The sequence below is a fragment of the Eublepharis macularius genome, chromosome 9 (assembly GCF_028583425.1).
Source record: "Eublepharis macularius isolate TG4126 chromosome 9, MPM_Emac_v1.0, whole genome shotgun sequence".
In the NCBI taxonomy this organism is placed as follows: Eukaryota; Metazoa; Chordata; class Lepidosauria; order Squamata; family Eublepharidae; genus Eublepharis; species Eublepharis macularius.
Genome location: NC_072798.1, coordinates 27459452 through 27487252, shown reverse-complemented (window position 1 = coordinate 27487252; position 27801 = coordinate 27459452). Strand labels below are relative to the sequence as shown.

Here is a 27801-nt window from a genome sequence, read left to right as displayed (position 1 = left end):
CTAAGAACTGAGCCTTCCCCTGTGACCTTCCCAGGATCTCACTTGTGCATAGCACAACCAGTTTATACTCCTCTGAACAAACTTATAACTATTCATTTTAAAATTTTCAGAAAACAACACTGTCTATGCAATTCCTACAAGAATTGCTATTCTTAACTCTTTGTTAGTGTTACTTACTTGCTAATGTTAACAAAAAGACTTCCTCTCCCTCACTTACAAATGAATATCTATACTTACTGGCCTAGATAATCTATATAATGTTAGCGTTCCGCTGTTCCAAATGTTTATTAAAATACATACATTGCATCACCACTCTAGGTCCCTGCTGGGATTGCAAACTACGTAACATGCCAAAAAACAAAGAAAAAAATCCCCTCAGACAACAATAAGCTTATATGTAAAGGACGGATGTTCAGAAGACAAGAACCAACAGGATAAGCAGGAGCAGCGATGGACTCCCATCTGAGAAGCTTAACCTGAATCTCCTTCCAACCCACCCCTTTCTCTATTTACAGGATTTCCTGCAACAGGGGAAATCTATACATCAACTATTGCTATGGCCTGGAATGCAAAATCTGGTCCTTCTACTTACAGAGAAATACACACAGGTCAGAATATTCATTTCCTCCTGATCCCCACAAAGAAAAGTTCGACCTATATTGTGTAGAATAATGGAGTGGAAATTTCCCGAATAAGCAAAATAGTCTCCTGATGATCTAAAAAAGCAGCAGGCCTTGGGGTGAAGGACAGGAAGACCAGAAAGAGTGAAACAACCTTGTTCCAAGAACACTGAATTAATGGCGAAGGGAAGGAGTTCACTATCAGGTCATTAATTTATTCAGTAAAACACTTTCAAGCCTCCCTTTTGGCACAAACCCCAAGATGCTTATGGTATTTTCTATTGATGTTTTATATGTGCAAGGAACAAGAATCAAACAAGAGAACTGAGATCAGCATTAAAACTCAAGGAGCAAATGGGCTTCCAGGGAGAGTTTTTACAGCCTTCCTGGGAGCGGCCAGGGAAGGGGCTGTCACAGAAAAGGTCCTGTCATGGGTTGCCACTCACTGAAATGGGGTGCAGGGCCTCACAAGATGATCTCAGATTCTGAGTAGGTTCATATTGTTCTGAGACACCCACAATCAAGGACACAGAACAAGAATTCCCAAAAGAAGGAAACTGCACCATGGGCTCTCATCATCTGTCTTATGCAAGTGAAAAGACACAGTGCTGATTTCACAAAGGTACCACATACCGATCTCTCCCCCTCAAATACCCTGATCAGACCATGCACAAACTCTGGAAGGGCAAATTTAAGAAGGCACTCATGGGCCATCTAGCAAGTGAACTCACCTTTGAGGGGAAGGCCCACACACTAGAATCATCATGGGCATAAACTCTATCCTTTCTCTGTTGATAATTGCTGTAAATTGAACTGTGCAAGAATGTTTTAGAAAGCAATGGCAAAAATAGCTGCACGTGCTCTATGTTGAAAATAGTGATTAATTTCTAAGACAACTCTCAGCCTTTGCCAGAAAGTCATTAAAGTCTTATCAGCAGGATTGTTAACAAGCCTAATATTAAGACTTTAAGCATATTATAACCAAGCAATTCATTTAAAGTACTAAGAACTGCTTATTTGATAGGTGCCTTCTTGAGATACTGAAGTAAGAGAACTGGTAATTACATGAACAAAAAATACCAATCAGTTAGAAGGAAAGGCCTACCTGGCTTAGAGGTTGAGCCCTTTCTTAAAAAGTAGAAAAGTTGGATTGTGTGTGCATAGGAAAGTACAACTGTATATCGACATAGTGCTATCGTTGCCCAAAAACAGACAACCATCTGCTACTGCCAAAAAGAGAGTACTCCACCCCCACCCCCCTTTTCTAAGGAATGCAGCACTAAGAACCACCATTCTCCTTACACTAGGGAGGGAAATATGAGAGTGTGAGCCGGGCCAGGGCAAAGGAAACATGGGGGAGGGAGTGCGCAGAGAGGCTGTGAGTTAACTGGGTCATTGCACTGATGGCCAATAAGGCAAAAGCAGCATGTAGCAGCCTAAAGTAAGTGGGGGAGGGGAGAGAAGGCTTCCCCCTCCTCTTTTGACCTCTCTTTTTGAGCCTTCTCCACACAGCATCACAAACAACATATGTCCTGTCCTATTCCCTCCGCCCACCCACCCCCCCTCCATTCCCATATACAATCTACAAGGAATAGATTACATCAGTGTTAAAGCAGCAAAGCCTTTGAAATGGGAAAACATATAAGAAACTGGCCTGGAGAAAAAGACAGTTTTTTAGCCTTTGAAATGTGCAGTTGGAGGCCTGATTTAGGTGTGACCACTAACCAAGCAAAAGAATAGCAAGATTCGAGTCCAGTGACACCTTTAAAAACCAACAAGATTTTAAAGCTTTCGAGAGTCAACTTCCTTCTTAAAATATTCCCTTCTTCAGAAGGGAGCTGTGACTCTTGAAAGCTTACACCCTGAGAATTGTTTTGGTTTTTTAAGGTCCTACTGGACTCAAATCTTGCTGTTCTACTGCAGACCAATAGGGTTACCCACCTGAAACCAAGCAAAAGATCTCAGCTGTGCAACTTTGCACTCGTCCTGTGTCTTGGGCTGCTACCTGTGCAAAGCAGCTACATCTGCTTAACTGATAAACCAGAGACTGGGAGCCCTGCGGGAACTGTGCTGGCACACTAACCCAACAGACGTAGCCACTTTGCACAAGTGGCAGCCCAGATAGGACAAGGCACAGTGTGAGTATAAAGTTCTTCTGTCCTACCAGCATCACATTTTAAGAGGGCAGGGAAAACACTAAGCCTGTTCATCTGATATGCTGCATTTGCCTCCTATTTCCCATCTGCAGAACTGCTGGAGGGGAAGGGTGTTCAACTTAAGATATTATCAGCATCCAGTAAAGGAGATGTGATCACAAAAAGATGGAACCAATTAAAAAAACACAGGTTTGCTATTGCACAAACAACATCCCAAATGAAGGGGAAATACTTGTAGATCCTTTAAGAAGATACTCTTTTGTCTACCACAGAAGAAATTTCAGCCTCCCAAATATTTACTCATATAATATCCTAAGTATACAAAGATAGACAATGTGTGAGTGAGACATAACTTATGATCTACATATCCAGGAAACTGCAATTGCTTTTCCATTCCTAGCTCAAGATGCTCAGTCAGTGCTGGCATAATCTCACACCCTGCTCCTGACTCCAACCAACAGCCAGACAACTGTGTTCTGCAGCAGTGTCTGAATAACTTTCAAGGGAGGCACCATGCAGACAAGCTGTAATGTTGCATCCTCTTCATTCATTCCACATTTCAAATCCCCATTCAACCGTGAAGCTCTCTGGGGGACTGGACAAATCATGCTATTTCAGCCTAACTTGCCCTGCAGGGCTTTTATGAGAACATAATGGAGAAAGGAAGATAATATACACTGCCCTCAGCATCTTGGAAGAAGGGCAAGACTCTAAAAAAGAGAGAGCTGATAAGTAACACCCATAGCCTCTCTTACAACCATGAAACATCCTGACCAGAGGACGTGGTCGATCTTCTTACTGCCAGTGGAAAGAGTAAGCTATACCCATTTTCTCTTCCATGGGCCAGCCTTCCAAGCCTGCAAAGTCTTGCACTGTGACTGCAAGGACTTTCTTTTTGCAGCAGCTCTGTGCTTCTTCTGGTTGCTTGAACATTAACCCCCATTTCAGGCCTCACACCCTCAGACCTCAGCTTCCAAAGCCTGGATAGCCACACACCCTCTCCATCTCACACAGCTTCTCCCTTCCATGCCAACCAGGCTGATTCTGGATATCTTTTAAGCATAAGAAAAGCATGTGGCATTGGGATTAACCTTTCTGCACTTTGATGGTTCAGATATTACTTAGGCACAGACATTCAGCACTTCCTGCAACATAAGCTTCATAGGTTTAGAATGTACTTTGCATATATGGAAATGGCTGGATTCCTGTAGTTACTGGTTATTTTTAGGTACTCCCCCAAAAGAAACCCAAAGAAGAAGTTCTAGAAATTCTTCTCTTCAGGATATGTGCTGGAGAATTTCTAGCACTGTATAAAGTAATGTTTGGTTAAGGCTGGCTATTAAAGAAAGTGACTGGAAATCCCAGAATTTTGCTTCATGACAAAAAAAAGGTTTTTTGCTACTATTTAAAAAACAAACACCCCAAAGCACCCAGTGGATTTCCACCCTTCCTGCTTTGGTATATTGTGTATACACAGATGTGTGCAGACTCTCCTATCTGCTGCTACAAAACTATTGCTTGGCAAGAAATCAACTGAACATCTGCAAAGAAGGGGGAAGGGTTACCATCCCCTTCTCCAGTTCAGTTTCAGTGCTTGTACCTTGATATGGGCTCTTTCTGTAGAAGCTGTGCTCTAAACCTACATGAATCCTGTACAGTTCCTCACCTCTATCATCATCCTATTCAAACCTAGTAAAACCAGCTCAAGTTATCAAAACATCTCCAGTATTCAGACCACGAGGGCTACCCTGTTTCTTTGATTAAATCAAATAAGACCTCATGATGGATTTTTTAAAAATACACCAAATTCATCGGGCAAGAGGTTATGAAAGAAAGTATTATTTTTAGACACAGCCTCTTAACAGGCTACTTCCAGGTTGGACAGAAAAGGAGGTACTAAATACCAGAAGTCAGAAAGGAATATGCTTATAATGCAAATCAGCACAATGACATGTTTACAAATTTATAAAATCATCATACTATAATAAGATATATAAAATGAGGATTTGATAAACGACAAAGACATACAACAAAATTACGGCAGTAGAACATATACAATGAAAAAATGACAAGCTACAAAGGACATACAACGAATCCAGTAGAAGGTTTGCATTTCTGAGGCACTAATGAGGTACTTAATTGTGGCCTTTGCTTTATTTTGGGATAAAAGTTGCATCAAGCCATCTACTTAACCACTTAGCCACATTCCCAAACAGTGGATCCCATGTCAACAGGTTTTCTTTTTTCATTCAATAAGCAACCTGTAAGCTGGAGGCTCTGGCCCTCAATCTCCCTCCTCAGGTCGTGGGGCCAACTAACCATCTCAACCGCTGCTGCACCTTCTTCTCTCGTTTCTTTCGCCACACTTGCTTTTCTCGTCCATTTCAAATCTCTTGGAACACACTCCTTTCCCCCCTTTAGATCAGGGGTCCTCATCTTTTCTAGCCTGCAGGCACTCTGGAATTCTAACACCGTGGAGGGGGGGGGGCGCAACCACAAAATGGCTGCCATAAGAGGTGGATCCAACCACAAAATTTCACCGAGTTAGGTTATGCATAATTCTGATAGCAGCTCTTCAACATTTCAGATATAAGTACTGTTTAATGGGATGTCTTTTAAAACTAACATATTGTTTAAAAATGTTCTTGCATATACATATTCAGCAAGCTAAGAAACTCTCATCTAGCAATATCTGTCTTCATTTTGCAAGCATCTAACAGACTTGTGCAAAAGGAAAAGGGGGGGAAATGTGTCTCCTGGCTTCTTCTCTGCTTTGGATGAAGCCTTCTGTCATGAGCACGTATATTTTCAGCATGCATAATTTCTTGTAACAACTAACAGTTGGTGCTGAAGGACTGGTGAGAGCTCATTGCACACGTGATATGTACAGTAAAAATGAGATTCTGGCCAGATTTTAAAAGGACCATAAATGATTTTTGAAGAGTTACCAGCATTTGATGTAGTGATGTTTTCATCTTCCACCAGAAATTTTAAAATTGATTCAAATTGAAAAGATCTGATGATTTCAGTAGTTCTGGCTAGTGTACTGAGCATTTTAGCCATGCTGACCTATCGTGTTTAGTCAGAAGGAAGTCTCACTGTGTTTTTAGAACATCACTTTGCTATTTGCACAGGTAAAGTACTTTACATAAAGCCACTGTCAGCATTATACCGTGAACATTAGAAACTCAAAAAGCTCCACTTAGACTCACTTCTAAAAACACTTGGCAGGTGACAAGAAAGGTGACGGCTAGCACCATGGTCTCTTTAATGGACTCACAGAACAACTGAGTTCTTGTGAGATAATTCTCTTTGACCTAGTATTTTGACTTTTGCAAAGCTCTTCTTGTTCATCTCAACAGTAAATACTTCTTAGAAAACACTAACAGTAACACTGGGCAACGGACATTGCAATTCCTGGAACCTTTCACTGCAGCAGTGAGGGCAGCATGTTGGGGAACTCATCGTTTACAGTCTACTGCTGCTAAACAGCACCTGGTCACAACAGGTACGCTTTACAGTGATAGTTACACCAGCACTGTTGCAAACTGCTGCCACTACTGGCTGGATATTTTCTTGCACAGTGCTACTCAGTTTTTCAGGCAACAAATGCCAAAAGGAAAAGAAACTACTAGGAGGAAGCTACAAAGGAGAAGTACATTAGCTGTAATAGCAGTGGTCTTTCTCTTAAGGAAGCAGTGTTGGCAGGTCCCTGCACTTTTATCCAACATACTAATAGGCTGATGTAATCACTGCTACATGCAAGCCTGTTCGTACATAGTCCTGGCGAAGTATCAGTACAAATCACCACTCTTGTCTGAGCAGCTCACAGCAATGTGGTTTGTCAGTGAAGAACATAGCAAGGAAACAGGGAGTACAGCCCTGCTTGCTTTTATGGATTTGTAAACAGAGGTCCTCAAGGCACACAATATAGATACAAGATAATATACTTGGATAGACTTTTGCCTCCGCTCAGTTTTGTCAATCCTGACTAACATGGGCTCTTTACGGTCCAAGAGCCAATGCAGACATTCAGTTGCAGGAGGACATTTATTTATGTCATTTATAGTCTGCCTTTCTCACTGAGACTCAAGGAGGATTACACAGTGTAAGATTAATACAATCGATATCAAGGACATTTCCATACAGTGTCAAAAACATACAAGGTCTCATAGCACTCTGCAAACACAGATAGGGCTGGCTCATATATGCAAACTGGCCACTTGCTCCACATAGTCCTTGTGTACACATAGAAAGCCTGCCAGTCTGTATATGGTAACAAGGTGTAAAAAAAATTAAAGCTATTATGCATGCACAAACCAATCAGCATGAGTAATAAAGAATCAGGAAAAAACCCTTGTGCTTCTGAAAGCCCTACAACTATTGAAATGCCCAAATCAGCTCCCAAGCAGAGGGCTGATCCAGACTCTTTAATTACTTCCCAGGGGGCACGACAAAACAGTGTTGCGCTTACCTGTAACTGTTGTTCATCGAGGTCTTCCATGCAGGCACACATGGGACTGCGCATGCGCAGGCCTCCCAATTTGGAGGTTTTTTGAGCTGAAAACCACAAGGGGGTGCCCACGCCTCCCACTGAGCATGCCCAGCTGCTTCCTGTGAAAATAGCCCCTAGGGAGGCGGGGCACCCCTTCCTACCCTCAGTCCTCTTTCACCGCCGTACTCTCCAGTTAAATAAAAGAGTCTTAACAGGGAAGGAGGGAGGGTATGTGTTTTTCATCATCAGTCTTGCTGTGCAGTCCCACATGAGAGGTTAACAAACTAATCACCTGGGGGGTGGAACTTGATTCTTTTGTAGGAAGACTATCCCTGCTGCTGCCTCTTTTCTATCAAGGACACTCAATGTGTAATGCTTTACAAATGTGTCAGCTAATGACCACGTCGCCGCCCTACAGATGTCCTGGATCGGGACCCCTATAATCAGCGCTGCTGCTGATGCCTGTGACCTGGTGGAATGCACACGTACTTTTAGAGGGCAAGGTAAGTTAGCTCCTTCATAACATAACTTGATTCCTTGTACCACCCATCTCGCTATTGTCTGAGCACTGGCTTTTTTCCCCTCCCACGACAGGAGGTCCGGCTCCTTGGGTAAGTGGTATAAGTTGAGTCTGCATCCTCATTAACCAGGGTTGCCTGGGCCAGTATGGTGCTATCACAATCGCCCTCATACCATCTGTCTGCTGTTTGCTGACTACCCTGGCTAGTAACGGGGTTGATGGGAATGCGTAATAGAAGTGGCCTGACCAGTGACGTTGGAATGCATCTCCTAGAGAGCACTGACCTTGGCCTCCCCTTGAGCAGAATAAACTGGCTTTTCAGTTGTCCTCTGATGTGAATAGACCTATATCCAGAAGCTCCCATTTTGAAAAGATAGGGTCTAAGTAGCAATCCTTTATAGACCATTCTTGGGACTCGCATCCCAATCTGCTAAGACGGTCCACTATTATATTGTCTACCCCTCGTCTATGCACTGCTTGCCACCACACTGTGTGATCTACTGCCCAAGTCCAAATCACTAATTCTGACTCCTCAACAGGTACTTTCCGTACTGCACGTTTATCTATTAACGCCTAGAGTTCTGTTCCCAACTTGAGGGACATTTGAGAGTCAGAAATCAGGAAGACACAGACAAGAGAAACTTTCAAACTCAAACTCAAGAACTATTTTGAGAACCCAAACATCTGTAGTGATATCACACCAAACAGAGTAATAACTATGCAGCCTTTCCCCCCCAAAATGGGTTCCAGCCCTTGTTCTAGTCAGGACTGCTTTTGATTCTGCAATTGATCTTTTGAATGATGAGGCTGTGGCCCTTGCCTCGATCTGTGGGTTTGCTTCCTTCTGGAGAAATTCCCCTGGGTACTCTGGTACTGTTGCTGTCCCTGGTAGAGTTGAAATCTGTATGATCTTCCCCTGTATTGCGATTGTTTGAAATGACCTTTTCCTTGTCCCTGCTGAGTCAGTGGTAAGATGCCATAGGAATGGACTGTTAACCTACCCTTCCGTTTTTGTGAAAGATATTCATCATTTTTTTCAGAAAATAAAGTCTTCCCTTCAAAGGGCAAATCTTCCACTTTGCTCCTTGTCTCTGTACGGTGGTGCCCTCAGCCAAGCATGCCTTCTCAAGACAATTGCTGATGCCATGGCTCTCACTGAAGTGTCTGCTACATTCCAGCTGGCATTTATCTGACGACATGCCAATCTCACCACCTCTTCTTGGATGACCTTTATTAATGGTCTTTGGTCTTCCGGCAGTTTAGTGTGGAAGGCTGAAGCCTTACTCCACAAGAAGAGTTTTTGTCATCTTCGTGTTGCACTTAGTATAGCGCTTGAACAGGGCCTTCTCCGGCATTTCCAACTCCAAAACCTTTTGCTTCCCACGGTAAGGAGAAAAAGAGGACTTATCCTCCACTCAGTCAGCTAGAACCTTTTCCGTACAGCAGCAAAAGAAGAACTGAGGGAAGCAAAACGGGTGCCCTGCCTTCCTAGAGCAGCCGTGGAAGCAGCCGTGCATGCGCAGTGGGAGGTGAGGGTACCCCCTAATGGTTTTCAGCTAAAAAAACCCTCCAAATCAGCAGGCCTGCGTGTGCGCAGTCCCATGTGGGACTGCACAGCAAGACTGACAATGAACATCACTTTCTGCAGTGATGTCTTCATGCTGGCTGCAGGCGTGCTCTGAGCTTTGTTGGGGCCAATTTTGGCCCCAAATGGGCCAGAATTAGCCCTGTGCAAAGCATGAGAATACACTCATGGCCAGAGTGATGATGTCACTTCCCAGAAGTGACATCATCATGCAAGTGCTGGGAGTGTGAGCTTTGCATGCATGTGAAAAAGAACCAAGATGATATTCTCTCCGCTGGGAGGGCATAGGAAACCGGCAACCCTACCAAGAACTAATTTGTGATTTCTATAGAAACAAATCAGGTGTTTTGCAGTTGAATGATCCATCTAAATAGGTCAAGTGTTTGCTCTCTCTCTATATCAATGGCTCATACATAATAAACTGTTATTTATCACTACTATATTTGAACAAGACAAGTGAAATTCCTGGGCCCTCTCACATACCTTCTCCTTGCAGGTGACTATAAAGACAAGACACAGTGTGTAATTGCATCTAAACAACAAACTATGGTTTATTCTCTCAAATGCAACCTAAAATCAAACCGTTTTTTTGAGATCTTGGCACAAAGGAGAGTGAGCAAACCAGAGTTGGTGGCCAGCTTGCCACAAAAGTGGAAGCTATGTGCAAGGAGAAGAGGGAGGCACACAAGGAGAACGCTCAAAGAAAGCCAAGCCTATGTGTTCCTACCTGCAGTCAGCAGAGATACATCTGATTGCTAAAGTCCGGGTTGAAAAATCATCCAGAAACAGTCGAAGATCCCTTTGTTTGAGTTTGTAATTAGTAGGCAGGATTCGATTAGGTTTGCAGATAATCACTCACCTTGTTGTCCGTGCTCAGCAAAAGTTATCCCTTGGTGAACAGGAGAGGAAGCTTTTCTAAATTTAAAGCACATTGAGGATTTTCTTTGTCTCCCTTGCTTTTTCATGTTGTCAATAGAATACAAAACACCAAAACAAGCACCATACAAGAAGCCACAAAGGACTACTGCCTGCTTAATCCTAAACTTGCATGAGAGCTTAGTTTCATATTTTTTACTTGTTTTCTCAAAACAAATTACCAGCCTGAAATGCGCATGGGAATATAGAATATACAGAAAGTGAAAGCCCAGACATCTGCCCAAGACCCTAAGATCCAATCAGTCCTAGAGTGAGAGAAACAGAGACAGGGGTATGTAACACACAATCCCTGTAACTATTGTAAAGCTGTCATCTGAGTGGCAGGACTATGATACAAACAGGAGGAGTCATTTTATCCTTGCTTCACTATGGGGTATGTCCAATTAGTTTTCCTTGGCTGTCACTCAAATGGCTACATTCAATAAAAAACTGGAAGTGTCGATCAAATTACACTGGGACTACAACCCTTTAATTAAGCTTTTGCCAGGTTTCTGCGCCTGCTAGCCAGATGGCACGAAGCATGTGCAGGTGTTTCCTCCCCTGGGGTTATGGCACAGAGCCTTGCCATTCCAGAAGAAGCCTTTATCTAAAAATTCCAGGCCAACCTACGTTTTGCAGCATTTAAATATTCATATTATTTCAAAAACCAAAAAAACATTTTTGCATATTAATATTTCAAGGCATCGTAGATACGACATGTGCTCACAAGCACTTCAAGAGCAATGAGCACTGGGTTCAAAAGTGAACTGGATGCCTTTGTGAAAGCCATCTGGATTTTTTGTTCTGCTGTGATCTTATTATAAGGGACCCTGAACAGCCATATTCAAATCTAGACTTGCCACAGCCCCTTCTGCTCAGGGAGGATGCTCAGGTCAATTACTGGAGTTTGAACTGCAGCCAGAGTTGGGATCTGAATTAGAACAAAGCAGAAGTCAGGCTGCAAAGCATTCATTGGAGGCTTGTCAAACAAGGGCAGAGCAATAGATTCTCATAAGTTACACTAGACCCTGTTGTTAGCAGTCAGACCCCTTCCTCACGCTAAGAGGGCTTTTTATAGATGGAACATCATAAATGCCTCTTGTAAGTCCAAGGCACTGCCTGGCCCAGAGCAGATGGCAACTGGGCAGGAGCCTGGAGTATGAGTCGTAGGTAGTTGACTGATTAACAGCCCCTCCACACCCCGAGAGATGCAGAGATAACGAGGTTTCCTAAGAAAACCTTGTCTAATCCCATCAATGTCCTGCTATACTTCACCCACCTATCCTAATCAAAGCTATTCAGCAAACCTGAGAGCTTTTCCAACGTCATCAAGCAATATTTTCACCTATAGTCTATCCTAGATAGGAATCATCAAACCTCTCCCCACTTACTGTTCTATCTGAGCTGACCTAACCCAACTAGCCAGGCTTTGCACATCCAGCATGGACACCCCAGCCATTCAGACATAGCCACTAGGGACCTCACCTCCCTTCACGTAATACAGTGGATGAGGGAAATTGTGCAGCTCCTTTGGCCCAGCCAAACTGCCAAACTGCTGTACATCATGGAGCACCAGGAGAAAACCCAGAGGCGTATGTAGCTTGCAAGAAGCTCCTTGTCACCATTGCCAAAAAAGTCCCATACCACTAAGGAACCTATGACTTTGATGAGGATGACTTTAAGCGACTGCTTTATGCTGGCCTCAATCAACAAAACTCCTGTTTGGGTAACACAGTGGTTTTGGCTGTCATAGTCCTGTTCTCTTCTGTGCCTAAAGAGAAATGTGAGCAAACTCAGACACAGGCAGGGTTCACAAGGGCTCCGAACCTCCATATTCTTACACAGATGAGGAAATACCTTCCTCTCTACCCTTTTTACAATTTGGTCTTCTTCCCTCTCCCAGCCTTTGGGGCATAGTGTTTCAGCCAGCTCCTCTTGTCCCCAATGACTTCCTAGCACACTGAAGAATTCTGTAACGGGACTATCAATTCTCTTCCTTTCCAGTACTAACCAAAACACTTACAAATGTGTGAACTTCTCCAGGACTAAGCATTTTCAGGACTAAAAGCAGATCTAAAGCTCAACTTAGTATCGACTAGGCCTTTTGTTTTTCCTCCACCATCACCCCATCCTTATTTCTCTTTTTGAGGGCCTCTTTCCTCACACCCACTGTCCTGTCATGTGAGCAGAGTTTCCAGCATGGCTGGCTTGAAGCCAATGCACAAAAGAGACAGGGGGAGAGAAGGAAGGGTTCAGGAAAAGCAATTTTCTGCTCCCTTCCATCATGTAAACGTCACTCTCCCCCCTTCCCAGCTTGTGAGACTAGCATAGAGCAGAAACTTCTACAGCTGTTGGGAAAGCTTGAGAATCCCACTCCAAGCAAAGCAATGAGCTCACTCATCCCTTCAGGGACTGGTGAGCTGAGCAACATGCTGGCTGCAAGGAAACTTCCTTTTCTCAGGCCTTAGTCCCGAAGTTGCTCCCAGATGCACATGAGAGCATCAATGCTTTCTCCATCTCTGTGCATCGCACCGGGGAAGTCAATCATGTCACCATAGCCTTGTGTCATGTTGCTGAACCTTTACAGAAAAGCAGTTTATTTCTTTATTTAAGGTATTTCTATCCTCCTCATCCCTCCATCCTCTACCCCTGCCAAAAGGACTGGAGGTGATTTATGCCAACATGCATACAAAACAACAAAAGCAATATAACTACAATCCAACTGCTGCTTACCCAGAAGCTTACAAAAAGTTAATGCTGGGGTGGTGGAGAAGAGATCAACAAACTGGTCCAGACTTTACAAGAGGGCTCCACCCTATGAACTCTCACTGTCCCTAGGGATATCACTGCATGGACAACATGTAAACTATATATAAACTGCTTTCCTGAATTTCCCATGGTTCATGGTTGTGTGACACTACAATTGTGGGAATACCTATGAAACAGCAGCTGTTAATTCTGGGAGGCTTGGTCCACACACTGATATTTGCCATTTGAGTGCATCTCTAGGGACACTTTGAGGCAACAGCCCCAAAGTGTTTTGTAGCAGCTCTTTGTTGTCCAAAGATTCTCTTTTATAGAAGGTAAAGAAACTGTTACGTGAGTGCCGAACAAGCTCTTCAAATCCAGTCCTTACACTTAAAAGCAAATCTGAAGGTGTGAATGGTAGCCAATCTTGCTTTCAGCTGCTTGGGCTCTGAAATTCTATTCTTGTTTAAATAAAATACGGGCTAGATCTACAACAGCCTGGGGGGCAAGGATTACTACATTCATGTAAAGGTCATTTTGGAGGGCCATTTAGTTCATGCTATTTTTAATGTTTGTGAGCATCTACAAGTACAACCCCTTACCTGAAAGCTGGTTTTATTTCCAGACTTCAGTTTCTAAAAACATCACCCTACTATGCACACACACTCCCTTTTCTTAGCCCTTATGTGAAAAGGTTTCTCTAAATGTACTTTGGGAGTGTCTACATTATCATTTTATCACAACTTTTAAAGTGTAATTAAACACTGGAATTTTCCATCTCAGAACAGTCAGTACTGATACTTTAGTCAAGGCTTAGTTGATAGTTTCCCCTCTACAAACACAAAACCACAACGAATAAGCTTTAAAAGGGTGCAATTGTGTTTAGGATGGCACTGTTGGAATACTAGGAAAAGTACAGTGCAGCACAAATAAAACTGAACCACAGTAATTAAGCATGTGTGTAAATCTGCAATGTAACTAATCATGGAAAAAAGAAAGCAGTGAGTTGTGAAGACAGCCTTTGTCTAGGAGATTAATGGGGACGTCAAACTCTGACCATTCAGCCTCGGTATGAGGCATCATTCCTAATCATGTTTCCCAAAAGGAGAACTCAATTGTTTGTGGTTGTCTACATAAATTTTTGACAGGCTCTCACATGCTGGGTGGGAGAGGCTTCAGAAAGGCAGGAACTTTCACTGAAAATGAATGATTGGGGGAAGGGTAGAGAGTTGATGCCCCTAGGAAGATTTCCATACCAGGAAGTAAGAGCCCAAACACAAGAACACCCTCCTACTATCTGTAATGTGCAGAACCATTTCAAGATTATGATCTGGCTGTAGAAAAGTGGGGTGATAGGAGAAGGTGGAGCAGAGATGTTTTAGCAGGCACAGGTAACTCATCAGGAAGCAACGTTCTTGCAGTGCATTTTCACAGAGAGGACTGTTTGTTATAAATATGCCTCCATCTACAGCTTACTGTGTGATCAGAATGGGTTGACAGAATACTGCTGTTTGCTTCTAATAAGATGGGAGTAAATTATGTAGGGCACTCCATGACAGTAGGGTAATGCACCACAAAAAGGGACCACTCTTCTGTTGGGCAGCCACATATCCACAGAGTACTCCAGAATTATAAGTCAGAACCACATCCACAGGAATATTGGCAAACCCAGAAATATACTTAACACATTTTTAAATCCTGTACCTTCTCCAGCAACATGGTTCTCCCTCCCGCAATTTTATCAACACACAAAATCTGTGAGGTAGGTATGGCGGATGAGTGAGTGACTACCCCAAATCACCCAGTGGAGATCTCAATCCAGGACTCACTACTCCAATGCCGTCTGCCAGTGTGGGCCAGTTGCACAGTGCTGGCCACGAGGGCAATCCCAGCTGCACAAGGAGAACCCTCACAGGCTTGTAAGGGGGCGCCTCATTTTCCCTTGTAACCCCTCCCCTCACTATTTCCTCTTTCCCTCCTTCTAGCAGCCCCCATATCCTCACTTTTCCCTGTTTTCTTCCCCATCCACTGACCAACTTACCTTTTATCTTCCTCCAAACCTTCAGTTATATTTACTAAATTAATTTATACCCCACTTTTGGGGGCCCAAATGGCTTACATCATTCTCCCCTCCTCCATATTATCATCGCAACAACTCTGTTAGGTAAGTTAGACTGAGAATGTATAACTGGCATAAGGTCAGCCAGTGAGCACAGTGGCAACTGGACCCAGGGTCTCTCAGATCTCAGTGCGAAACTCTAACCACTACACCTCAGTGGCTTTCAAGGCATGGCTGTTATGGAACAATAGCGAGCAGTGGGGCCTGAGAAAGTCATGCAAGTAACACAGTGGCTTCTAGCAGGCCTGGCCCCAAGGAGTCCTCCCTCAAAGGCCAAAACAGCCCTGGAAAGGGCCTTGTCCTCCCCCCTGTCTTTTAAGGTTGCCTAGCAACAGCTACAGACGGTGTTCCTTTCTTACAGCTGCAGGCATTACTTCTATTATTTGAGGGAGGGGAGGTTAACCCCCACAATGTTTTTTTAAAGAGGGTATAGAGATTTTTCTGAAAACCTTGGGCTTTCCTCAGGTTTGGATCTGTCTTGTTTAAGATTTCAGTAGCCACAGATGGGGCCATGTTGCAAATTAGACATAGTGATAAAACAGTCCTCAAGCTAGGAACAGACCATAAAACAGCAAAAATGATAGAACACCTTAGTTATAAGCCTGGATAAAGAGAAATGTTTTGGCTTGATGCTGAATGGATTTAAAAGTATCTACCAGACAAGCTTCAAGGCAAGGTGCCACTCTGAAAAAAGCTGAGTTTCTTATAGCCACCCACCTTACACTTGCAGATAGGAGTATGAAGAGCAGGGCTTGAGAAGAGGATGTGAACTGATGGGCTGCAAAACAGGGTTGCCATGTCCCCCCAAGTCCAAACCGGACAGAGGGCAACAGGTACTCACATGCACATATACAAAAAGCATCCCCTGGCAATCATGTGATTTCCAGCGCCACCCAGAGAGACGGTTGCACCAGGTGCAGATTCTTTAAAAATTGGCCCTAGCATGGTCTATGGCTTCTGGGTTGCTTGGGGAATGACATCAGCACCTCGGGTGGCCACATGCCTGCCGGTCTGCTTCCTTCCTTTCTGGATGCCCCCTCCACTAGCCAGGTGAGTGGCAGCAGGGGGCAGCAGATACGGATTCCCCACTATAGCAGGAGACCTGGCAGCTCTACTGGACAATATGGGAGGAGGCAATCCTTCAAGTACTCCAGCCCCAAGTCCTTTAGGACCCTACTGATAAGAAACAGTATTTTGAATTGTGCCTGGAAATAGTTTAAGGCTAAATACAAGTCAACACTACACAACAAATCAGCAAAAAAATTAACAAAGAAAATAATCAGCAGGAACCACTGTAAGCACTGGACAATGCAATGATTTTAAGCAACTAAAGCAACGTTAAGGACTCTATCAAGAACTACACCACTGCAATGTGAGCTTTGTGCCAGATGCAGAATCTTCTGCCATTGTGTCCTAGTTAAGCTTCACACAATTTATTCTGGGTGACAATCAGCAAGCAAAAGAAAATAATGAGAGTGTTAAGATGGACAATGTCTCCCTGTAATCAAAGCAATACAGCAACTCGCAGTACATATCACATGTATACCTTTCCCCCATCCTTCCTATAGATTAGGTGGAGAGATTGCAGCCACCCAGGCTGAATTCAGCCAGGTTCTCACTACTTTATAATAGTTAACAACCAGAGAATTTAAAAAAACACACACACTCCACAAAATTATACTGTTTAAGCTACAGGTGTTTTACATACAAGGAAAAAAATAATACAGAACTCAGTTCCTATTCACAGATATTCTTTAGGACATGAGAGTTACCTGGAGGAGCAAAGAACTAAAACAAACCATGACCTTAAACTTCCCCTATGGGTAGTTCGAAAGGACTTCATAACAGCCACTTGGCCAGAAAAAAAGGAATGTACTGTCCAGTTTCACAAAATGCAGGCTGAGCCTATTCTTACTCTGCCCAATTTTTTCCAGGCCTTTATATCTTCAAACCCAATAATGGGCTAATTCTGGTTTTGAATTTTTATCTGCAGTCAAGAAATAAAACTGTAGTTGATGGTTTAGATACAACAGCAAATGGCAGCTTGTTGCAAACCAATGCCTGAGTGCATGTAATGAAGAGGAGGAAGGAGCGTAGCAAAGCTCAAGGACCTACAAGGCTCATTCTTGGAATAACAAGCCACTTTTTATGATGTCTGAATGCAGTCTTGATGTTACCACTTATTACCACTTATCATTTGGGACAGCACAACAGAATATACAGGTGCTTTCCCTGTGCTTGTGTCATCAGCTGAAGCTATGAAAGCCAAAGCTTGCCACAGATATTAATACAAAAATAAATAACTAGTAAAGGCCGATTGGTCACAGATAAAGCACTGGACGGTTCCTAGCCATCTTGTACTGATTTGACTTTGCATCAGTTACTGAATTCCTGGTGGTTCAAGCAAAGTAACCCACAAAAATTTTTATTGGGACAATAAAAAAGCCACCCAAAGCATATTCAGTAACCATCAAGCATCAAAGAAGCACAAGCCACATAAGCAACCACAAGAATATAAACAAACATTTGTTAACCTGTCACCAGCCAGTTCCAAACACAGCATTGTTTATGGTTTCGCCACCCCAGCGCTGAAGCTTTCAAGATACTAGACATTACAGTTTTTTCCTCTCTCAAGAAATTCTTCAGAACCGTAGTTTTGTGAAGAGCTACATTATGCTAATTCTTGACAAACTACAATTCCCAGGATTCTTTGAGGACATCCTTGACAATGAAAGCACCACAGAATGGATAAATCTGCCCCCACCCCAAATGAAATATAAAATGGACTCTCCAAGATTATCAAATGCCAAGCTCAGTAAAGAGTGTACCCTCATCTCAGTCTATAAACAACCAGTTCTGAAATGCTATTGCTAATACTGAACTAAACCAGGCAGAGAGTGTCATAATCAGACCTACATTTTCTGGCATATTTTTGCACTTGTTTGAGAAATTGTTTGGAAGGAGAACAACTAACGTCCTTTTTAGAGGCTCCATCCAATGATACAGTCACATATAATTGATTCGTTGTGGAAGAACATGGATAGGGCTCCCAATGAAAATACTCAGGAAGTGGTCATTATGTTTCAGTGGGATGTAAATTTGCACGTGCAGCCCCTTCTAGCCATGCACAACTTGAACAGAATCAGGGCAAAGGCTTGTGATGCAGCTTTGGCAGGAAAAAAAGTCACACCCTCCTAAGTCCACTGACTCAGAAGTGTATGGATGCAGAAATCCATGCCACAGAGAACTACTGGGTTGCCCAGGCAAACAGGGACATGCTCTCAAGAGCAAGAGGAAGGAAAGCTTAGTTTGCTCCCATTGATATTTGTACATGACTGATTTTGACAGACTATGCTGATGTGGGATAATTTATAAGGACTACACATGGATGAAGGAAGAAGCTCTTGGGGCAACAGAACAGCAACATTATCAGGGATCAGAACTGAAAATACATACAAAACAGAAAATAATTTTTGGAAGGACTTTTCACAACTCACAAAAGCACAGTTCTTGTATTTAAAAAAATCAAGTTCCATGAAAATTTGACAAAGCAGCAAATGAGGTTTCAGCTCCTCATAAGCTATTTTTGAAATATGTGATTATTAGGAAGCAGCAGAAAATGGAAGAAAGACATTTTTAATCCAACAAATGAGTGGTAAAGACACCCTAAAGATCATTTAAGTCATTGCTTATAGGACGGATCTAAGGATGTGCTTAGCAGGAGGGAGTTTTTTTGATCCAACTCCACGTCAATTAAACTAGAAGAAAATACTGTTGTCAGGTACCATCTATATAGCATTCCTAAAATGGTTTAGTTCTCATAAATTTTCTTTAAAAATCCTGTGAACTGAGGAAAGGGTGCCAAGAATTTAGCCTTCTGGCCAACCAGAGTTTATTTCGGGGGGAAAGACAACAGTTAAATTAGTTTAGGTGCACAGAGCAGAGCTGTCCTAAGACAATAAGAGAAGGATAAGAAATACTAGTCCAAAGAATTCCTTACAGAGATCCAAGAGTCAGATCCATATGGAAAGAATCAGCCTGTGTACGTTTCATGCATAGAGGCCAGTAACCCAACAACTGAGCTCCTAGATTAGAATAATCAAGACTTCTCTAGTCAGTCTTAAACATGGTGATATAAACTAAGCATAGATATGTTTAGGAATGTAATCTAAACCAAAACATAGAAGACACTGTTTTTTGTCAGTTCTTCTACAATGGAAGAAATAAGAGGGACATAGAACAGAAGCCTTCATGATCAGATGGAAGAGACTAATCTTCCTCTTTTGGATCGCTAAAAAAGTTGGCATGTCCTAGATCTTTCAAAGTCTCTTTCATCACATCATAACTTCTGTTTTGGATCCATGTTTGTTAGAGGTCTAGCTACCATAATGGAAAGCAGAATGCCACTCATAAAATAATTGGCAAAGGGGAACCACTACATTACCACAAGATACTCATTTGTGCCCAGGACAGGATATTGATTCAACAGACCATGCCAACCAAGGGAGCAAGCAAAAAGTAGAAATGTGGTCTCTGAAAAATTTAGTGCAAAGTACTTACTGCTCAGCCTCCAAGCACAAAACTTTATATAATTAATAAGCAAAGACAGCCAGCCTAACAGAATAGTACCTACAATGTACAGCTGAGTGGCAAGGCAGTGGTGTATGGATGTGTTAGATCTCCTTGGTCATATGCTATTCTTTTTGTTGGAAAAAGAACTCCCTCTTTGATTTATAAATAAATGGGACACATATGACTAAAGATGCCTGCCTCATATATTTTGGCCCTTGTGGCACGGAGGAAGTCATAGAAAAAGCACAGAAAACTGGCTGACAGGCTTTGATGTTTCATTGTCAAGCAGATTTCCATGTGTTTAGTGTGTGTCCAGGAGTCTGAGTCACATGTAAACCACTTTGAAAAATCAGGGACTGAGTAACCACCATTCTGGGCCTGTTGTAGAACTATATTACAACATTTTCTGCATACTGGTACAACTATTTACCAGTGGATGAAAGAGAAAATATTGAAAACAAAATACATTTGCTATTTGTTAGAAATCTATCCCTTTTAATATTCTCAAAACCAGTATCTAGTTTGAGGCTTTAATAATGTGAACACTTAAGATGAGAAAAGATGAATTAAGAAAAATGAGCCCAAAACATGCTTTACAGAGATCCCAAAGCTTACCATGACCACTAAGTTTAATAAGCTACAAAATGTATTTCGTGGTCAGAACACTAATTGCAGCTTGAAATGGATGGAGAAAAGAGAAGTTGCCAACAACCCAAAATACAGTTTTTCAGTAGTTCCTATTTTCATTTCTGAAAGAAGCCTGGTTTGTGATAAAATTCATACAAAAAATATTTTGGAACCGGCAATGCCTAGCCCCCTGCCCCCCCACCCCATATCAAAACATAGACTTTTCATTCTTGGTCTCCTGGAAACTGATGAGAGTTCATTACAGACTTCAAGAGAGCCAGGAAATTACAGCCCCATTAGTCTAATGCCTTTCCCAAGTAAATGGGTGAAAAGTTAAAATTGCTAAACGCATTGAAGAATAAGCATTGCTGAGGAATAATCAAAAGGAAAAGTTGTGCATTACCAAATTTTTAGTATCCTTTGAAAGTGACAACAACAGTACAGATGGTGTAATCTAAAAGTCATTTTGTTGGTCTTCAAAAAGCTTTTGATAAAGGGTTTCGTAAAACGGTTTTTCATAATCAGTAATGAGATAAAAACACCCAACTAAATATGGACTGGTAAATGGCTAACAGGAAGAAGGAAGAAGGACAGAGGTATAAGTAAGACATTTGAGAGAAGCAAGCAGCGGGGCCTCCCCAAAATTTATCTTTGAGCCAACGATACACAACAATACTAGGTCAAAAATGACTTGGTGAAATGGCAAAGTTCGCTGAAGACTCCAAATTACTGAGGATGATGGAAATCTATTCGACTGTGAGGAGTGCTGACAGGATCTCTCCGAACGTTGTGAATCAACAACCAAATGGCAAATAAACATCAATTTAATTACCCATAAAGTGATGCACACTGAGCAGAAAACCCATATATATATTTCCCATATATACATACATTTATAGCCCGAACTTGCAGTGACTAGTCAGGAAAGTGCTACTGGAGATATCCCAATGACAACGCTGACTCAGTGTGCAGTAGCAGAGAAAAAAAGCAAATGTCTTATACAGATTATTAGGAAAAGATCTGAAAATAAAACTGCCAGTACCGTAATGCTTCTATAAAAATCTATGCTATGGCTGCATTTATAATCTTATACTCAGTTCCAGTCACTCCATCTCAAAGCATACAGTGAAATGGGAAAATGGCAACCCATTTTTCTGACAATTTTTTCACTATAATAGCAGAACTCGTCAGAACTTCACATCTTCTCTTAGTCTAACCCAAGAGATCTGGATAAGACTCTTGCTGTGATCCAGCACCATCTCTTCTTATAAGCCACTTTCATCATGTGGGAGAAAAGTAAACACTTGCATTGACTCACCACTGAACATAATCCTAACACTAACAGGATTTATTTCTGACCAGCAGTGGTTTATATTAAATAATTATTGCCAAAAGAAGTAACTACTGTTTGTTTGCTGGGCTTAATGGGGAAAGAAGAATACTCTGGAGTAATCACTTCCCCACATTAGAAGCTATTGAGTACAATGCCTTTTTTTAAAGGGAATTTGGCATGGGCACTTATTCAAAGAGTGGGAATATGGGGTAGCCATAATTTTTCTTGGTTTATGGACAAAGCACAGAGAAACAATTCCTGAGCTGGAATGTACAGAAGAGAGAGTATTCAGTAGTGGATGGGGTATCCAGTTTAGACTGGGAAGAGCCTAAGTCAAATACCTACTCATCTATAAAATCTACCAAACAGCCAGTTGGCAGCAAGACTACCTCTCCAGCTATTAAAACAGCTTCATTTTATTCATTATTTATTTTATTTATAGTTTGCTTTCAATTAAGAAAGCCAGTTTGGTGTAGTAGTTAAGAGAAGCGGGACTCTCATCTTTGATTCCCCACACCTCCACTTGAAGCCAGCTGGGTGACCTTGGGCCAGCCACAACTCTTCCAGAGCTCTCTCAGCCACACCCACCTCACAGGATGATTGTTGTGGGGATAATAACATACTTTGTAAACCGCTCTGAGTGGGTGTTAAGTTGTGCTGAAGGGCAGTATATAAATCAAATGTTGTTATAAGAAGAAGTAGTCCCCAGAGTGGTTGAAGCACAAGAAAAATTCCACTAAAACACAATAAAATTCCACTAAAATTGGTTTTACAATAGTGCAACTCCCCAGCCACACCATTTCTTATTGATTTTAAACACAAACACTATTCTGGATTTCCTTGCTGGAGTGGTAGAATGTAAAAGTGACAGTGAAAGTGGAGCACTTCACTGATGAAGTTAACCATGGAATAAAATAGTGCTGTTTGAGATCAGTATGAAGTCTAATATATATTTGAAGTATCTGCTCAGTGCATAAGTCGGTCTACTTCTTGAGGTGTCCCAACTGCTTTTCCCCATGAATACAATGATGGCCACTTGCACAGATATCTTTAAGACGGAATTAGACAGATTCATGGAAGAGAGGTCCATCAATGGCTACCAGCCATGATGACTACAGAGAACCTAAAAGACAGCAAACCTTTGAAAACCAGTGCTAGGAGGCTGCATCAGGGAAGACCATGGTTTCTATGCCCTGTTTATTAGCCCTCCAGGGCAACTGGTTGGCCAGTGTGTGAAACAGGATGCTGGATAAGATGGACCACTTGTCTGAACCAGCAGGGCTCTTCTTATGCTGCAACCTGCAGGAAGCGTTTGCATGCAGAGGCTCTACCACACAATAAGAATGTGCAGTGGCCCTGATTGTTCAGACAAACCTAAGCAGAAAGGGGTTCACTACTGCATTAACATGAGCAGCAGGGCTGGGCAGGGCTGGGCAGAGAGGGGAGGGGCTGTACTTATAGATGAATGTCTGAAGAAAGCTATTGAAAGAGACGTTTCTCTCCAGAATGGCAGCTTTGGGAGAAAAAGAATAGAAGACTTACAACATAAGAAATGGTAAATTTGGTCAATTTACCACCTGAGAGCCTCTCTACACAAGACATCTTACACCGGGATGCTCAAATGAAAGATCTTGCACTTGTTCTCCCATTGTGGACACACATGCACTGCTAGGGAGACATAGTATACTTTAAGACCACACAGAACGTAAGTCACTTGAGCGTCCCTGTGTACGATGTCTCGTGTAGAGAGACTCTGAGCATACTGTAATGGTTAAGAGTGTCTGATTAGGATCTGAGAAACCCAGATTTGAATCCCCGCTCTGTCATGGAAGCTCTCTGGGTGACCGTGGGCCAATCACACACTTTTAGCCTAACCTACCTCTCAGGTAGTTTTGAGGATAAAATGGAGGAGAGGAGAACTATGTCAGCTGCTTTGAGTTCCCATTGGGAAGAAAGGAAGGATATAAATGAAGCAAATAAATAGGTGAATTTACTATACCATCTCCAAAAAGAAAAGGAATAGGGCCTCAGACATATAGCAGAACACTACCTCTGACAGAACACCAGTTAAAATTTAAAAGTCTGGGGGATAGAAATTAAGGAGAAAGGGCAGGACATGCATTTTTTAGAAGTTTGGTTCTTTAAACCTAAATGATAATTGATGTATTTTACAAAATTTGTATGCTGCCTCTTTAGATCTGCACAAGGCAGTTCACATCAATAAATCAAACCAAACGAAGAGGGGAAAAAAAGAAATTATACCAATGTAAGTTATACTAATAAAAGCAGATAAATAGGATAGTGAATTAGGTGGACCACTGGCCTGATACAGCAGGACTCTTCGTATGATGAGACACTGAGAACCATTAAAAACACCAAATTACGTCAACATTATTCCCAAATGGAATAGCCTGCCCAAAGTCATGCATGCTAGGAGTAATGTTTTACTAACTGCAATTTTGTTTCATATTGCCTGTTGGGAACAGAAAAGGCCACATCTCACAACTATCTCTGGCTTGATAGCTATTTCTTACTCAAGTTCCAGCTGCTCCGTGCCACAAGCACAGCCAGACATATGCAGGACCTATGCAGAATTCTACATTGCTTTTAGCATACTACTGTGAGCGTCATCACTCCCAAAGTAGCATGCTAAGAATGAATGCACACAAGGCCGTGTATGCTGTCAGCCTTTGCATTACACCCTCTACAAATGGCACTGAAGACTGGAAATGCGCAGTGGCTACTAAGTCAGAGAAGAGTTACCTGGAGAGCCCCTGGCTGATCGGGATATGAATTATGAAGATAATAAATAACACCCATCCCTCAAACAAATTAATTGATTTCTCCCCCTGCCCCCCCCAAAGCAAAGTTGCAGATTATAGAAAAATACAAAACACCTGTGACAAAAAAAATACAATAACTGGAGGGATCTCCCCACAAGTTAAGTCATTCAGCCTTATAAAGAGTTTTTTAAAAACTCAAAAGATTGAACAGTTTTCTGATGTACTTTTAAAGAAATATTTTGGTCTGAATAAGAGACACCCTGCAATTTGGTTACTGGAATTTGTCTGTAGACTGACAGAGCAACTTGCAGCATTCAGCAAGCTGTGGGGGTTCTCTCTCTTTCTGTAAGTAACTTACACATTAAGTTAAATGACAGCCTGAGCACATGGGCATTTTTAATAGTAACCCAACTCTTAGATACGCTTACACCCCTCAATTAGCTAATGCTGCCAATAAGAAGCAAGCTCATTTTCCAGCATGAGTAAAGGCTCAAGGAGTGTATATTAAGATTAGGGGAGGGGGGGTAAGAGAAGCTGCTTTGACTTCAGACTGAATGCTATAGCAGTGGGAAGGATGGAAATGAGCCATTACTACAACTCTCAGCTTTGAGTCTGGGCTTCTCCCCCTTTCAAAATTTATTACTACTTTCCCTCCCTATAATTTAGGCAGAAAAAATGTGTCTGTCTCAGTTGTTCCACTTGGGAATCTGGTCCTGGAAATTTAAAGCTTTTTAAAACTTATGGAACACTTTGTTTCTGTATCCAAGAGGGTCTGTTGTGATGCAAATGAAACTCCATCATTGCAGTTTTTCAGACACTGGAAATTTGCCGCTTATTGCTGCAAATACACACACAATATTTTCCAGTATGTAAAATTTGCAATTCTTTACAGTTATACAGAATCCCTCTGTTTTGGCCAGTTATTATCAGTTCTGTATTATAGATGAGGCAGCTGTAATACAGAGACACAGGCAGCTCAAGACACAGTTCTTGGAACAGAAAATCTAAATAAGCAACTCCAGGGTGATAAAATTCTGCAATAATGTCCTTTCACAGGGTACCCCAAAGCCTTATCTAATGATTGGGGTGCCCCAGAGGCTGAAGGATAAAGGATCGCTTGTGGAAAGCACAATGTACATGAGCAGGCCCCACTTTGATGAGAGATTAGAACCCAAGCTTTGCCCCATTCATGAAATGACTCTGGCCTCTGCATGCTAGGAGGAGAGGTGCAAGATGAGTTGGGGAGGGGGGAGCAGAGAGACAGAGAAATTGTCTTAGTATAATTGCTTGACAGGATCTATTTATCCATCACTCTCAGACTGTGTAGTTTGTTTGTTTTTCAATTTGTGTTGAGAAACTAATGATTATGCAACGTATATACCTAGCAATTCTCCTTCAGTATTTCAGTTGGGTTTCTCAGTGGCACATGCAACCTTCTTTTTTAAAGCCAAGGTAACGTCAAAGACACTGAAAATTACCCAAGATTTACAACAAACTCAGTAAGACTTTTGACAAACCCTTTTAAAGAAGTCACCCCTTCAATTGCATCAGTAATATAAATGGCATTTCTTCATCAAAAACAAAATCAGCTATATTCCACTCAAGAGGGTAAAAGAGGATAAAAAGAAAACCAAGTAGAAATGAGGCATCAGAAGAAAATAAAAACATGTAACACAAAAAGTTATTATAATATTACACCACGGTAAACGTTAAACAGGCCTAACACACTCAAAACCCTTAATGTGCTTTTTTGCCTTTAAAAAAGAAATCTGGCATCGAGGCCGCTTACTTATATTGAAATATTTCTGGAATTCTTCTATGAGCACAGGAGCTCCCTTAGGCAAAGGGAAATAGAAAGGGATTTCTCCACTGTTACCTCCAAACGATTCCCTTAAGATTCAGCCTGCAGCTTCACGGTAGTGGGAAAAGGGCTTTGGCTTCATTTTTAAACTCCCAGGGTTTCCAGAAACCCGTTCCAACGACCGGCTCTCCTCACAAGCCACCTCGTCCCTAGTACAACTCACCCCGCAGTCTCTACAAAGGGAGTTTCAGTTTTTACACACACCCCTTAAAAGAAGCAAACAGTCATATTAAAAAAAGTAACGAATGCCACACATTCTTCCAGGATATGGCTCTACTCAGGAGGAGTTTGCATGTCCAAACCGTTCTGGCAACCTGGCCCCCTCCCCTTTTAGCCCCCTCGCCCTGCCTACCCGCCCCCATAGCATTCGGGCCATGACTCCCTCATAGTTTTGCACTGGGCTGCTCCCCCGCGGCAGACCCCTCGCGTAACGCGCCCAAATTGGCAACTTGAACCCAGCCTCCGAGGAGCTCCGGCGCCTACCTCGTTCAATGGCAGTAGCCGGGCTGCCCCCAGTCTGCCTTCCGTTCTCATCTTGGGTTGCTCCAGCTTCAGCCCAGCAGCAGCGACGAAAGCAGTCCCTGCTTGCATAGTTCTCTCACTCCCCCCTCCCTCTTCGTTAGCAGAGTGCCTCACAGGCCACTTTTTAAAAAGGATTTTTCTCTCCTCCCCTCTGCTCCAGAAGGATCAACTATCCACTTTTAAACCTTCCAGAGTCTCCAGTTTCTTGCCTAACAAAACCACTCTTCCTCCTGCTGCATTCTCCTCCCCAAAGCATCGGCTCCTTAACCCCACCACCCGCCCAATCATTTATTTTCCCAACTTCGTAGCTCCCTTTCTTTCCTTCTCTTCAGAGCTGAGGATGTTAATGCACTCTCCTTTCCCCTCCCTCTTTTTCTCCTCCTCCTTCTCCTGTGTCTTTCTTCCCACCCTTCCCTAGCCTGACCCATCCTGACTCCTTTCCAGTGAGCTAATCTGCAGCTGGCTGAGGAACAGGCCCCGTTGCCATGGAAACCCAGAATACTTGAAGACTTGGGGAAACTACAGTAAACAGGACTTTTGGTTGAACAACATGGGGAGGGGGCAATTATGGAAGAGAATTAACCCATTCTGCCCTGCTAGCATCACCCCACCTCAAATTGTTGTTCAGTTACCTAATTCACTTATCTTAATTTAAAACAAGTTTCTTTCATGGGCCCAATTCATCCACACAACTCTGTTATTTTAAAATGTTTTAGAGAAAAGTCCTAAACAGGTCTACTCAGTTCCATTTTGTTAATTTGGGCTGGTTCTCAAGAAACTCTTTAGGATTGGAGCCTAGGCATGAAGAGGGGTTTAAAAATCATGGTAGAATCGATATTTTTAAAAATTCTACCATTGAATTTTTACATATGGAATAGCAGCCTGGAAATATGACAGCCAATATGAGCTGCCCTCACTCCCAACCAGCAACACCACCCAGACCAA

General features: G+C 42.4%; 1 protein-coding gene across 1 annotated transcript in view; it reads right to left on the bottom strand.

Moving 5' to 3' along the window:
- Positions 1-27148, bottom strand: part of DENND2A (DENN domain containing 2A) — a 90242-nt gene extending 63094 nt beyond the window's left edge. Inside the window, exon 1 of the mRNA XM_054988772.1 lies at positions 26818-27148. The gene's annotated coding sequence lies outside the window, so the exon portion shown is untranslated. The remainder of the gene's footprint in view (positions 1-26817) is intronic.
- Between the last annotated feature and the right edge of the window lie 653 nt (positions 27149-27801).